Source organism: Leptinotarsa decemlineata, unplaced genomic scaffold (genome assembly GCF_025532065.1).
Source record: "Leptinotarsa decemlineata unplaced genomic scaffold, Ldec_3_MD MMD2_tig00001064_RagTag_RagTag, whole genome shotgun sequence".
NCBI classification, from domain to species: Eukaryota; Metazoa; Arthropoda; class Insecta; order Coleoptera; family Chrysomelidae; genus Leptinotarsa; species Leptinotarsa decemlineata.
The window spans coordinates 7630489-7645084 of NW_027412558.1; the positions used below are offsets into that span (position 1 = coordinate 7630489).

Consider the following 14596-nt stretch of genomic DNA (forward strand, 5'->3'; position numbering starts at 1 on the left):
GTACAATTTACGATTACGTTTTCATTGTTGAAATTCATATTGTGGTTTGCTATCAAATAATCGAATTAGATTTTGAAATGTATCTTCCGTTTCGTTCTAAACTTTTTTCTGTAATAAATCACGGCTAATTGAAAATATTTAAATATCTAAATATTTCAACTGTAGTACAAAATTTCGCTAACACTTGAGTATAATTCTTAAAATTCATTTTTTATTTTGATTTTCTTTTGAACAACCTATCAAGAAGGTTACATACAGCGCCACCTGCCCGCGAATAGATCAAGAAATATCAAGGAGGTAACGTACAGCGCCATCTGCCAGCGAATAGATCAAGCAATAATGTCGATAATTCTGTCAATACAGATTTCGAGCTTGAGAGTTACAAACAAAAGAAAATACATACATACAAGTGAAGCAAATATAAAGCGTGTAAAAATGAACAGAGGCGTTGAAGAAAAGCGTTTTCAAATACTTCAGAAAATCTACAGGGAACCGCTATAGGATAATTTTCCATTGATGTTGGTTCCCTTTTTTTAAAAATGGGTATAATAGAGGGTTAATAAAACCTAAATTCAAGTTTTCGTGAGTGGAGTTTGTCAAAATTATGCAGTATGGCTGTATTTTAGCTTCAATGATTGCACTAATGTGAATAACATTAGTAGGTAAACCGAAAAAGTACCATCGTTGAAAACTTGAAAGCAATAATGAAGTGGTAATTTTCCTATAATAATGGCGTGACAAAACTAATTGATTAAAATTCAATTCACAACGCCAACGTTGGACCGGCAAGAAATGTCACCTTTCACATTCGTGGAACACGCGCATTAAATCAAAGTAAATTTTCGATTGCGGTCGATTTAAAATACTCGAAACTCATCCACAGCAATTGATTACAAAGTCTCACTTCCGTTTGCTATTAAGCATTAAAAAAACCGAATGGACAAATTATGCATATATTTTCAATACACAATGTATTCCACAGTTCTCGGCTGTGGTGGACATTGAACCTTTGCACTTTGGCTGATTTCAATGGATGGCTTTTTGCGCCTCGTGTATTCCGCGAATTTTTTTCCGATGAATATTTCGCGAAATGTTTACGCGATAAGATTGAATATTTGGACGATTCCGCTCTGAAAACAAGTTTTTTTTTGCGAAGTATAAACAGTTTAGATCTTGTTTCGAAAACATATTATGACATACAGACTTTCTGTTATGTGTCTTGAACGTGTCTGTGATTTTCTTGATGGATTTCTCATTAGAGTTGTTGACTTGGAGTTGCATATGCACTTTATGTACAGTGTGTGTCAGAAAGTACTTCAACTAGGAGTTTGAGATGAAGGAGTGAAGGAGTTAATGAAAGTTCCAGTTATTATTGCATTATTCCAATTGGAACAGAATTTCAAGTGACAGAAATCAAAAATTAAAAATATATTTTTTTACGACTGGGCAAGGTGAAACACAAACCGAATAACGCAATTTATAAACCAGAATTGAATAAACTATAAACAATTGTAATTATTCAAATGTATTATCTTTGGCTTTTATAATGGTATTGTCGAAGTAAACGATATTGTGCACACTCAAAGTTGACGGCACTCTTGAAGGCCAAAAAAACCAATACATAGAAATGAACCGGCAGCGAACTAGTCCACGTGACTGTAGACTTGGCGGTTCGTATTGGATAATTTTTACTAACCGAGTTTCATGATTGGCTGAAGAGTTATAAAATTAAATTTAAAGTCATGTTACGGTGACAAATAGAAATCGGGAAATGCGGGGATGGTTATCGCCGTCGTGTTCAGTTCAGGAAATATCATTGTGCATTGCGGAGGAAGTGAAGGATGGGTTCCGAATTCATTGAAATTATGTGGAAAAAAACTTGAGAACTGCAATGTTGACTATCATAAGAACATAGAAGCTAATATTTTCGAATGATGTAATAGTTCTTGACAACGCTTTCTATCATTCGAGACAGCTCATCAAAGTACCTAATTGAAACAAAGCATCAGGCGTAAAAATAACTTTCCAAAATTTATTTGAAACCCTACTTTTCCACTCACCTATATAAACGAAATATTTATTATATATACAGGGTGTAACTAAATAAAGTTAAAACATTTAAGGTGGTGATTCCTCATCGAAAAAAAGGTAGGATCTTTCATATAAAAAAATTTCATTGGAGCATTTCTTGTTAAGATACAGCCCCTTAAAGGGGGTACATAAAATGTGTAAACCAATTTTTTTCACAATCACTAAAAAAGTTACAATATTGAAATTACCCTGACGTTTTGTACTCCCAAAAAGACATTCAGCAGGAAATTTATTTGGTTTACCCCATGGTTATAAGGGGTGGAAAACGCAACCCCTAAAATTTATTTCCAATGTAACTTTTTGTCTTATTATTTGTTTACCATTTGAAAATGTATTTCCGATAGCCTGTTTCATTCTAAACAAAAAATGTCTCTTGGGTTTTTTGCCCAAAATAAATCAGTTCGCAGCAAAAAATTATTTTACGAACAACTACAGAGATACATCGTCATAAATGCGAAAATACGAAACTAATCTATCTAGTAGGTCGCTATTAGCGATAGTGACAATTAAATTGGTATGAAATTGTGAATTTTCGAAATTGAATTGATACTAATTGTGTTGTTGTTCTGTTCTCAATTTGTTACTTTAATAATTCAATTGTTATTAAAATGGCATACACAAATGAGTAAATGGCTGATATGGCCTAATTTTGACAAAGAGAACTTCAAAACTGGATATATCTTTCGATGCATAAGAATCAAATATCCAATCTGTCACCGACTATCGTGTTTAATTCACAATCATTTGTACGGTACAGAAATGTTTTCACTGAAATTGTTCCCAAGGCATGATCGCACTGTAAATATTTATAGTTTTACCAATCTGAACACGTTTTCTGAAATCGAAATAGTTTTTGCACAATACATAATATTTGCATTAAGTGTGCGTCCGATGATTCATATCTCCCAGGATATCCGTCGATTTTCTCCGAGAGCTCGCTTCCTAATAAAATACTGCTGCTAGGATGAATGATAAGACAGGACAAGCGTTTTTTCTCATTCGGCGAGTTCGAAATTCAACCTTCACGTAATCATGGTATTGAATCTCGGCAGTCCGGCCCTGTACTCGCGATACAGGATGAGGCGTCTCCCTGTGACATTCTTCTGCCCTGCGAATTGTAACCATCCAAGGCCAATAGCTCTCTCACCGTATTCATGCAATGCCGCACGTTGAATTCCAATTTAAAATGTTGATCACACTTTTGTAAGTTATGTAACTGGGTCTGAATTGAAATGAACAAAATACGGTTGATGAATGGCTTCTTGGTGAGAATCATGATAGATAAGATTATTGAATATACGTGACGGTGGTGTTAAAGTTAACGTTTATCCTTGACCGTATCTCAAGAAGTATACGGGGTTAGCATGAACTCTGTTGACCCCCTGTAAAAATAAACAATGGTTTGTAGAGTGAAATTAGATGAACCATTTTTATAATTTTTTTTACTATTCCCATTATACCTCGCCTCATGAGATTGAGTGGAAGAGTAGCTCAATCAAATATTGTGTATTTATAACTTGACAATATGTTATACTCCGCCTATTAAGCCAACAAATACATATTCAATATCTAAACAATAAAAGTATATCGGTATATTGGTCTGATCCCTCTGGATCTGTACGTTAAGGAGGTCGCGTTAATGGTCAAGCAGCCAGTGATGCAGTTGAACCCAGGTTTGTGTTCAATAAACCCTACAAATTACAAATAAAACAGAACAGAGTCAGATGCTACAAATGCAATACGCATATATACAAACGGCTCAAAAATCAAAGAAGGCTCAGAATGTGGAGTTAACTCCAGAACACTAAGCCTGAGGATTAGGTGGGGAATGGAAAAAAATATCAGCGTGATTCAAGCAGAACTTGCTGGTATGTCAATCGCCACAAAAGAAATAACCAGGAAAGGAATTTCTGGCAAAAACATAACAATCTGCACTGATAGCGGACAAGCCCTACTAGCCTTGAACAGACAACATGTTACCTCAGGGCTAGGACTAGAGCAACGATTATGGACATACAGGATTGCTTACTTACATATATCGCCACGTTAAACAAGCGCCGAGCAGATGTGACGTAACACTGGTGACACTTTTAGTAGCTGCCATAAGACTGTGTGTTAATTTAACATTTTTTGAGGATTATTTTCGGACGGTACTACATTGTTTTTGTTCATTTTGATTGAATTTTCATTTGACTATACCAATTAGGTTTCTGAAACATTGAGTTTGTTATTGTGAAAGTCGTAGTTTTTGTGCTTTTGGACATTTTTTAAACCGGTGTAACGAGTAGACGCCATATAAGACTCTGTTATTTTCTTCCGTTTTGAGGTTTGTTTTTTGCCATTGTGGAGCTTTTTTTTTGTTTTTTGAAAATTTTTAACTTAAATTAAAGTAAAAATTGGAAATATTTACATTTTTGTAAGTAAAAACAATAATTGTCTAACCATTAAATAACCTCGTAATTTTTAGTTAAAATGCCTGGTCGTATTTGTGCAGTGTCAACTTTCAAAAGAAATCAGTTGACTTTAAAGAAAAGTGGTGTTACTGATGTGATATTTCACTCTTTTCTTATTGCTAAGGATATGGTTTCCACAACTTTGCAAATAGAATAGATTCGTCGCTGCAAAAGAGCGGATGAATTCACTCTCAAAAATGGATTCGTTTGTTCCAAATATTTTACTGAAAATGATTATGAACGAGACCTTGAAAATGAATTGTTAGGTGAAAACTTATTCTGTTAATTTACTGCTTACAATAAATATGTTTTTTATAGGTTTGCCTCTGCGTCGTAAATTAAAAAAAACTGCAGTACCTAGTGTTAACCTAAATTATCCAACAATTGATAAAGAGAGGGAAGTTTTACAGAATACAAGTCGCAATATTAGAGCCCTACAGAAAAAACACAATGGAACTATCAGTATGTTACTTGAATAAAATTTGGATAATTTTAAGCCATCCACATCTCAAAGTTGCTCTTCTCCTCATAATATTGTATCTCCTCAAAAGAAAAAATTTAAACAATTCTGATAATAGAAAAAAAATAGAAAATTAAATAAAGTAATACATTAGTCCTTTAAATTTATTTTTCTATGCAAAAAAAATAATTCAAATATATTTAGTGCATGAAGTAGTTCCTTTTTGCTCTAATGTAGTATTATAATATATTAAATTGTAGATTTATTAATTTAACTATTTATGGCACAAAGTTAAAGTTGAATTATTCTATCTGAATTACTCATTTTCTTAATAAAAAATAAAAAGCGTACCATGTATTTTCTGTCAAATGAATAAAAAAGTTGTTACACCTATAAACAATTATATATATATATATATATATATATATATATATATATATATATATATATATATATATATATATATATATTTATTTATTTTTATTGATGCAACTAATTTTCCTTTATTTTGAGTATTTCAATATTAAATTCTACAAAAAGGATTTGAAGCTTTATATCTTCTATTAATTATCTGCGAGCGCTTTCGACAGTTGGTAGTACTGTCATCTTCTGGCACTCCTCAAACTGATAATTAATAGAAGATATAAAGCTTCAAATCCTTTTTGTAGAATTTAATATATATATATATATATATATATATATATATATATATATATATATATATATATATATATATATATATATTTGATAAAACGATAGAAATAAAAACAACAATAAAAATTAATTGGCGCTCCGGGGCAATTATTATAAAAGATGGAACAAAAAGTTATAGATTTTTTTTTAGATAATACTATTATCTACAACAAAGTTCATTACAAAATTTTTGTGGGAGTTATAGTTTTCACGAAAATAATAAAAAAAACTGATGAAACCTCTTACTTTTAAAAAGGGCAAAATAGCTAGCCCTATCATCCACAAAAGAATAATTTTTACCTAGTATTAATCCATTCATTTTAAGTATTTAATTCTCTATAAAAATAATATTTTAATAGGGGATTTACATGAAATTTGTTTATTTTAATTTAAAAGTGCAGTACCGAATCAATCCAGTGTCACCCCTGTACGTCACGAGATCACGTGACGTGTCTAAGAAAATCGCAAAAGTAAGCAATCCTGTACCGTTCATAATCGTTGGGACTAGAGTGCCACCAAGATTTAGCCAAAGCCTCGGTAGATAATAAAATTATCCTGAGGTGGGTTGAAGGGCACGTCACGAGTAAATGTAATCGCATTGTCGACTCTTTAGCCAAGAAAGCGGCTGGGCTAAGAATTTCAAGACCCAGTGGCACTTACGGCCTGATGACTTCGACAGTTGCGCAACTAGTCAAACGTCACACCCATGCTCAATCCCTGAAGAGATGGGATGGAATCAAAGGATGCAGTCTTGCCAGGATTACCCTGGGCGACCCTGGAAAGCTGGCGTCGAAGTAATATCTGGCGATGACCAGGAAAAACCTACCCTTAACAGTAGGATTTCTGACGGGCCACTATCAACTAAGGAAACACCTCCATAATATGGGGCTAGTGGACACATCTCTATGCAGGATGTGTGAACAGGAAGATAATAATAATAATAATAGTCATTTATTTTCTTAAGACAGTTACAAACCATATGGAAAAAGTCACTTGTTTACATTCAAAATACAATAATACTAATACTGAAAAATTGATTTCACCGCAAATTGCCACAACAAATATTCATCCAGTTTATAAAAACACTGTTCTGTCAAAAATGATTTTAAATTATATTTGAATGATTGTTTTGCCATGCAGTTTCTCACATTTGAAGGAAGAGCATTGTATATTTTAGGAGCCATATGACTGGGGGATTCGTAAGTTATTTTGAATTTTCCAAATAGAATTGAAAATTCATTCTTTTGTCTTGTATTGAAACTATGATTTTGTTTGTTCCTCACATAAATTTCATCATTATTGTCGAATACTAGCATTCTCAACTATGATATGGCTAGATATGGTAATGTTGATATTTTCAGTCTCTTGAATATATCTTTGCATGAATCAGTCTGTGAAAGCCCCGTCATTGATAGTAAAATTCGTTTTTGTGCCACGAAGATATCTTTTGCTAGGGTAGATAAACCCCAAAATATCACACCGTATCGTAGCCTACTTTCAACTTGTGCATAGTAGAGCTGAATCAATTAATCAATATGCCGCAAATTTCTAAATTGAAAGGCAATCGAATTCAATTTTGAGATTAGATAATGGGAGTGAGCCTTTCAATTGAGATTTTCATCTATTCGTAATCCTAAGAAAATCGTTTGATCCGAACTAGTTGAGATCGATGGACTCGATTCGTTTAATTGGAATGACAACTCATTACATTTTTATTTGGATATGGTGGAACCTCAGTGCTTGCGTTTTCGAAGTATTAAAAAAACAAGTAATTTGCTGACAACCATTCATTCAAAGAAGTCAACATTTATCACGCAAGGAAGAATTCATTTTTTCAGATATGATTAACGACGTATCATCAGCGTACATTGTGAAGGATGCAGGTACAGAAAGTTTATCCAAATCATTAATATAGAACAGAATTGGCCCCAATATGGACCCCTGAGGGACACCAATGCCTGTTTCAGTTTGCTGTGAGAAATGAGTGTTGATGGCTACATATTGTGTAAGTTTGTCTATAAATGACTTTATCCAATCTAGAGGACAGCCTCTAATACCATACTTATACAGCTTTTCCAGTAGTATGTCGTGATTGATACAGTCAAATGCCCTGCTGAGGTTACAAAAGATTCCAACAGGGCATTCTTCTGCCTCAATATATTCTATTATTTTTTGATAATGAGAAAACACCGCAGTCTTCGTAGATTTCTTCTTCAAATATCCATGTTGGTTTCTCGAAACTGTCTGGCATGTCCTATGCGGTCGTCCAGAGTTATCGTCAATAAGAATGTGTTTTGGTGAGTCTTTGCCTACACCTGCTGATATGAAGGAGATGTCTCCTAGTGACCTGCCCACCTTCCTGGAAAGGACAGGATGGACGATGACCTAGGAGGACAACTCCTCGGAAGGATGTCATACGTGGCCTAAGTGCTTTGGGCCTACACTCATCCTCCCTACTCTACATATACAGATAGATATATCAGTATATTCAACTGTAGACTGTGGTAGCCGAGCTGAATTTAATCGTTGCCTTAAGAGCTTGGGAGGCGATGCACGTTCTGGACGTCCAAGAACTCCTACTACTGATGAAAACATCGCCAAAGGCCACCAAATGGTGTTAGACGAACGCCGAATTGAAGTAAGAGAGATAGTAGAGGTTATGAACATGTCAAAAGAGTGTGTTTGTCACATTTTGAATTAACATTTAGGATTGAGAAAACTGTCAGCGCGTTGGGTGCCGCATTTGTTCACGTTAGACCAAAAACGTGTTCGAATGAGCATTTCCAACGCTCTGTTGGCGCAGTTTAGGTGCAATAAATTCGAGTTTTAGCGCCGATCAGTTACTGTAGATAAAAGTGGACTGCAGAGAGGGGACCGGCTCCAAAAAACGCAAACACTTTGTTTCGGCTGGAAAAGTGACTGTTTTTTGGGATAGTCGTGGAGTTATTTTAATCGATTATCTTCGAAAAGGAAAAACCATTACAGGAGCATATTACGCATCATTGCTTGACAAGCTGAAGGCAGAACATTTGCAGAAAAAGAAAATTCTGTTTCACCAAGACAACGCATCGTCTCACGCCTCAGCAGTTGACATGGCGAAAATCTACGAATTACGATTTGAATTGCTTGACCATCCGCCTCACCCACCAGATCTAGCCCCAAGAGAATTGTTTTTGTTCCCTGATCTAAAAATTGCTCTCGGAGGACAGATTTTTGTCAAATAAAGAGGCATTCACCTTCGTGAAGAATTATTTTGCAAAGAAAAATGCCGAGTATTATTTGAACTGGTTACAGAGAGTATCACTGGGAAAAATAAGAAAATCCGCAATTTTTCAGGTAACCCTCGTATTCGTTACGAAATAAAACTAGTTCCAGAACATAAACGATGTGAATTACTTCTAACATTCTTGTCAATGAAATATTGGATATGACAACTTTTGAAATTAACGTCAAGTGTACGTCGCCTACAGACTCGTAAAAGAATTCAAATCAAGACACTGCAAATTTTTTTGAACAAATAAAAATCAAATACATATCAAAAAGGGCGTATTCAATGAGGTAGGTAGTTTATTCATGTGGGACAGTTATAGAATTAGATAATAAATTCGGACAGAGACAAAAATATTGATTACAAGGATTTCTACTGTGAAAGCAAGGAACATGGTAAATCTTGTTGATATGATTGTGTTGAATATGATTTCAGCCCACTTTCAAAAACAAACCGAAATGAAAAATTTCATTATCAGCACCAGTATCTAACTGAAAGTTATCTTCTATCAGTTGTTAGAAGAGTTGAACATTTCGAGACACTCATCTGACTTTGAATTTTCAAAAACTCCGAAAAATGTCTATATCACTTCCTGTCTTTTTTTTCATTTGTATACCATCGGCGGTTTTTTCAATGATTATGCACAAGCACTGCTAGAAAATCCGTGAAAATGATGATAAATCTCATTTGAGAAAACTTTGTCGGGTTAACCACAAATAAGTCGTTCACCAACTGAAAGAGCTTTTAACACGTGTAGCTGAGGTGTATTGAGTTGCTGTGGTTCACAATGAACTTCTAACATAACGCGCTGTTGGTGGAAAAAATCAAAGGTATAGTTCATACATATTACTGTATCCTCTGAAAAAAAATAACGCCAGCCGCCGCTGGTCTTTGTCAATCGACTGTGGCTTGGTAGGAAGGTCGCGTTCAACTCTACTTGCATTTATCAATCGTTCCAGAAGATTCCTATCGGCTTCCAGAGCCTTTCATTAGGATATATAAGCACTGCCAATAGGCAGAGGAGGCTAGTCTTGTTGAAAGTGCAGTACGAAGTGAGTTAATGAGGCTATGGATATTTGAGCATTAGTCTGAAGTTCAGTTGAAGTATTTGTGTTGTTTTGGCAGTTTAGTAGTAAAATAAAGTTGGGTTTGACTGTACAGTGTAGCCAATTATTGTCGAACCCACGGGGAAAACCTAACATTTGGTGTCAGAAGTGGGATAATGGGCTGAACATTTTTTGTTCAATAGTGAAAACATGGAGTGTCGATTACGACGGACTGGAAGAACTTACGAAAATGATGAGAGGGTGACTCAAATGCTATAACTGCGGCTGAGAGGGATATTTAAGGCGGGACTCTTAATCACGTTCAGGATTCGAGGAAAGAAGATACCCTTACGAGTGTGTTAGGGTGATCGGTAACTCCAGCGTTATGAGGGGTACATTGGCTGCTGCATCCCAAGCCCCCAGGTATACGATTTCCACGATAGGACGCAACAGTAACAGCTTAGTTGTCGACGGATTTCTGAATGATCACCAGTGTTTTTTCACCGTCGATACTGGAGCAACGGGATCAGTAATGAGAGCCGTCATTTCCAACACAAGCAGTTTGAAGAAATTATCTGTAGTATCCGTTCTGCAAACAGCCACTGGAGATAGACTGGTTGTTTATGGAGAAGCTGAAGTGAGACGTAGGCTTGGAAATTGTGAAATAGAAACTGAAGTATTGATGGCCAACATCGTCGAAGAAGTGAGCTAATAAGGCGATAGACATTTGAGAATTAGTCTGAAGTTCAGTTAAAGTTTTTTTGTCAACGGTGTAGTCAACGTAACAGTATGAAAACGCTTGGGAAAGCTATTGTATAGCGAAACACGTGTTGCGGTTTTGTGAACTGTCCAGTGGAAATCTCATAATAAGGTGTGTTCTCGATAAGTTATGGGTTTTCATCTAATATTGTCCAAAAAACCCTGTTTCCTTTACAAAAAAATTAGAATATTCACGAGAACCCTATGTCATCTTCTGCAAAAAAATTCAACAATTTTTTTTAAATAATACGTGGCCATGTTATGATTTGAAAATACTTTATTTGGGATTCATATATCTTCATAGGATTGACGAAAATCAAAAAAGATCAACTTTCATTTAGTGCACACTGTTGAGTTTTCCACTAGAATCATTTTATGGTCTGTCACACCGAAAAAGGATATCACAGTGAATAACAATGACAAGTGACTAAATCCAGTTTGATTGAAGCCCAAACAAAAGATCGAATAAATTATGACAACAATAAACAACAAGTTATTGTGAAAACATGGTAGGAATGAATGTTGGAACTTACTTCACTTGACTAAAATAGAGAAAAGGTCGGCCTATGAATACATTATGCGAAATAACCGTTTGAGCATAAAAATTTTCAAAATTGGTGGAATTGAAAAATTATTCATTCATTAACGGACCTAATTTTGATATAGATTTACCCTATTCACCTATTTCACGTTGTGTGTTTTTAATGAAGGAAAATATATCGTTTATTTTTTCAATTTTGATTGAAAAACGAGAATAAATTTTGATTTTTCAGTCTTTTTTAACACGCTTTTATTAGCTTCACCTGTATGTATGTATGTTTGCTTGCTTGCAACTCCCAAATAAGGCAGCGCCTGCTGCCTCATTTGTAACCCTTCTTTGCGCGCCTGCTGCCTTGGGCTTGGTAGCTGATTTTCAGGCTCCTGGAAAAAGACTAAAAAACACGCTTTTATAGCATACGAAACTAAAAAATTAAAAATAATTATATAATTTAAAAAACTGAAAAACACGGTTTTAAAGAACATCGAACTAAAAAGTTGAAAAACATTTTTCAAATAAGATTAAAACAATAACGAACGGGAAATACTATTATCTATTATTGTGAAAAAAACGTGGGCGCTTTGTGCCATATTTTTTGTATATCAAGCACCCGTCGCTTTTTTCACAATAATACTAGTATTTTTCGTTCGTTATTGTTTTAAGCTTATTTAAAAAAATATTTTTAATTTTCTACTTCGATGTTCTTTAAAAGCGTGTTTTATTTTATAAAATTATATTTATTTTCAATTAGCTCACCTTTCTGAATTTTGAATATACTGTGTGTTTTTTCAATTGAAATATTCGATGAAGTCGACGAAGGCCGTTTTGCATGGTCCAGATTGGCGGAGGTTCTAACGGTGAGAAAGTTATCGAAGTGCTTGAAAAGATGGTAGTCGGTTGGCGAGAGGTCTAGGGGGTATGGTGGGTGATCTACTTAATACCATTCAGATAAGTAACTTTTTATCTGTTCAGGCAATGTGGGTTAACAGAAGAGTGTAGATGCCTTAAAGAAGAATCACAGATGTTATATTTTTGAAAAGGATCTGAAGTATTGTGATTCTGGCGAAAAAATTAGCTTACCTAGAAGTCAACCCAAGTTGAAAGGGATGAAATAAGGATGAAAAACAGTATTTCACAATCTCCATCAAGATTATACATTTTTCATTTGTAGGTAACAAAAAGATTCACAACCTCAGTAGGACCTATATTTTTTCATGAAATGAAATTTCCAAAAAATAGAATTATTAAAACATGAATATTATTTTATTTATTTGTAGTGATGCCTCTTGTCGAGACAAGACAAGAAAATGATTTCTCTCGTCTTGTCTTGACTAAGTCGAGAGAAAATGGTCTCTCGTCTTGACAAGAGACCTGTTTTTCTGGCACTCTCTTGTCTTGTCTTGTCTTGTCTCGACTTCTCTTGGCGAGAGAACGTCTTTGGTATTCAGAATGTGCAGTAAACGGAAACTTAGTGGTTATTTGGGTACTTGAACGCTGCACTGAATTCGTCCGTTTAACAGTGATGTCAGTTGTATACTAATTGTGAATAACTTCGAATTATTCTGGTATAAGTATATCAGGCATTATTCAATCGAAAACTTTCTGACAAAACAAGATATTCTCCAATCAATGAAAGTGCCTTTCGAAGAGGATAAGGGGGACTACGAAGAGATATCCGATGAAGATCCTGATTTTATTGATAATGCAAGTTCGCCAGTATTACGTTTGAGGATACTAATGAAAAAAATAAAAATATCTGAACAGCTTTCTAATAATCTAAGACATTTATGCGAAGTTTTCAACGTGAAATATTCAGCTGTGTCTATTGATGTGGCTACCAGCTGGAATTCAACCTCTAACATGATTTCACTTGCTCTCAAGATGAAAAATGCCATCAACCCTTTATGCGACCACAATGAATGTTTGAAAAATTTCAAAATTCGAGATGACGATTGGAACACTCTTACCTTAGTAAATAGTTTTCTGAGATATTTCAAGGATCTTTCAACCATCTTATGTGGAGATCATTATCCAACTCTACCATCGGTAATTGTTGGCTTCAATATTCTGATAGATAATATAGAAAAACTTATGTTTGAACTCGATTCGAAACAAAATAGAACAGAATCAGATGAATTAATTATTTGTGCATTCAAATCAGGTAGGGATAAGATGCTCAAACATTACAAAAAGACTAACTGGATTTATTGTGCTGCGTTAATCTTGGATCCCCACCACAAAGTAGCTACATTTTCTAGAACAAGCTGGGGGAGAGAAATGAAAGAAAGTTCTGTTGAGAATTTTGAAAGAATTTTCAAAGGCAACTATCTTGCGCATAAAAATGCTCAGCCACCGGAAATAGTCGTTTCTGAGGAAAATTTAGAAGAGCCTTCGGAAAATGGAGACTTTCAGGATCTGAACTCATTTTATGGCTCCATTGACAAAGAACTGTAGTAAAATAATAAGAATCAAAAGTAAACTGATTAATATAATGTTTTATTTGAAATATTCCGCAACCACAACCAATACATATTAAACTTATTCTCCGCGATCGACCATGCCAAACGCTGTCCCATCTTACTCATCGCCTGCTAGCCTTTTTTCCGTTATCAGTTCGTACTCGCGCTCAGCTACTTTTTATCCTTTGATATCCATTAGCGTAACAGGCAACTCTCCCAGAGGGTAGACACACGGAGTCGATCTCCTAACATTCGGCCATCCTACCGTTCAGCCTGTCCTCAGGCGAACTCTCAGCAGTTTCATCTATAAGAAGAGAAAAATATTTAATTTCATAGAATACCACAAGTTTCCTCAGTTTTTTTTTTGAGCTTTGTACTTATAATTTACCCATCCTATAAGTGATTGGGACTTGTACACATATCGTACCCATCTCGACAGCCACACATACCCATATATGTGATTGAGCCTTGTACGTATATTGTACCCATCTCAACAGTCACACATCCCTATGTGTGATTGAGCCTTGTACATATATTGTACCTATCTCAACAGTCACACATTCTCATATGTGATTGAGCCTTGTACATATATTGTACCCATCTCAACAGTCACACACACACCTACATGTGATTGAGCCTTGTACATATATTGTACCCATCTCAACAGTCACACATTCTCATATGTGATTGAGCCTTGCACATATATTGTACCCATCTCAACAGTCACACACACACACCTACATGTGATTGAGCCTTGTACATATATTGTACCCATCTCAACAGTCACACATTCTCATATGTGATTGAGCCTTGTACATATATTGTACCC

At 35.0% G+C, this 14596-nt stretch overlaps 1 protein-coding gene across 1 annotated transcript in view; it reads left to right on the plus strand.

The window, feature by feature from the left end:
* The window catches only part of Hecw (Hecw ubiquitin protein ligase), a 263186-nt gene that overhangs the window by 39934 nt on the left and 208656 nt on the right, over window positions 1-14596 (plus strand).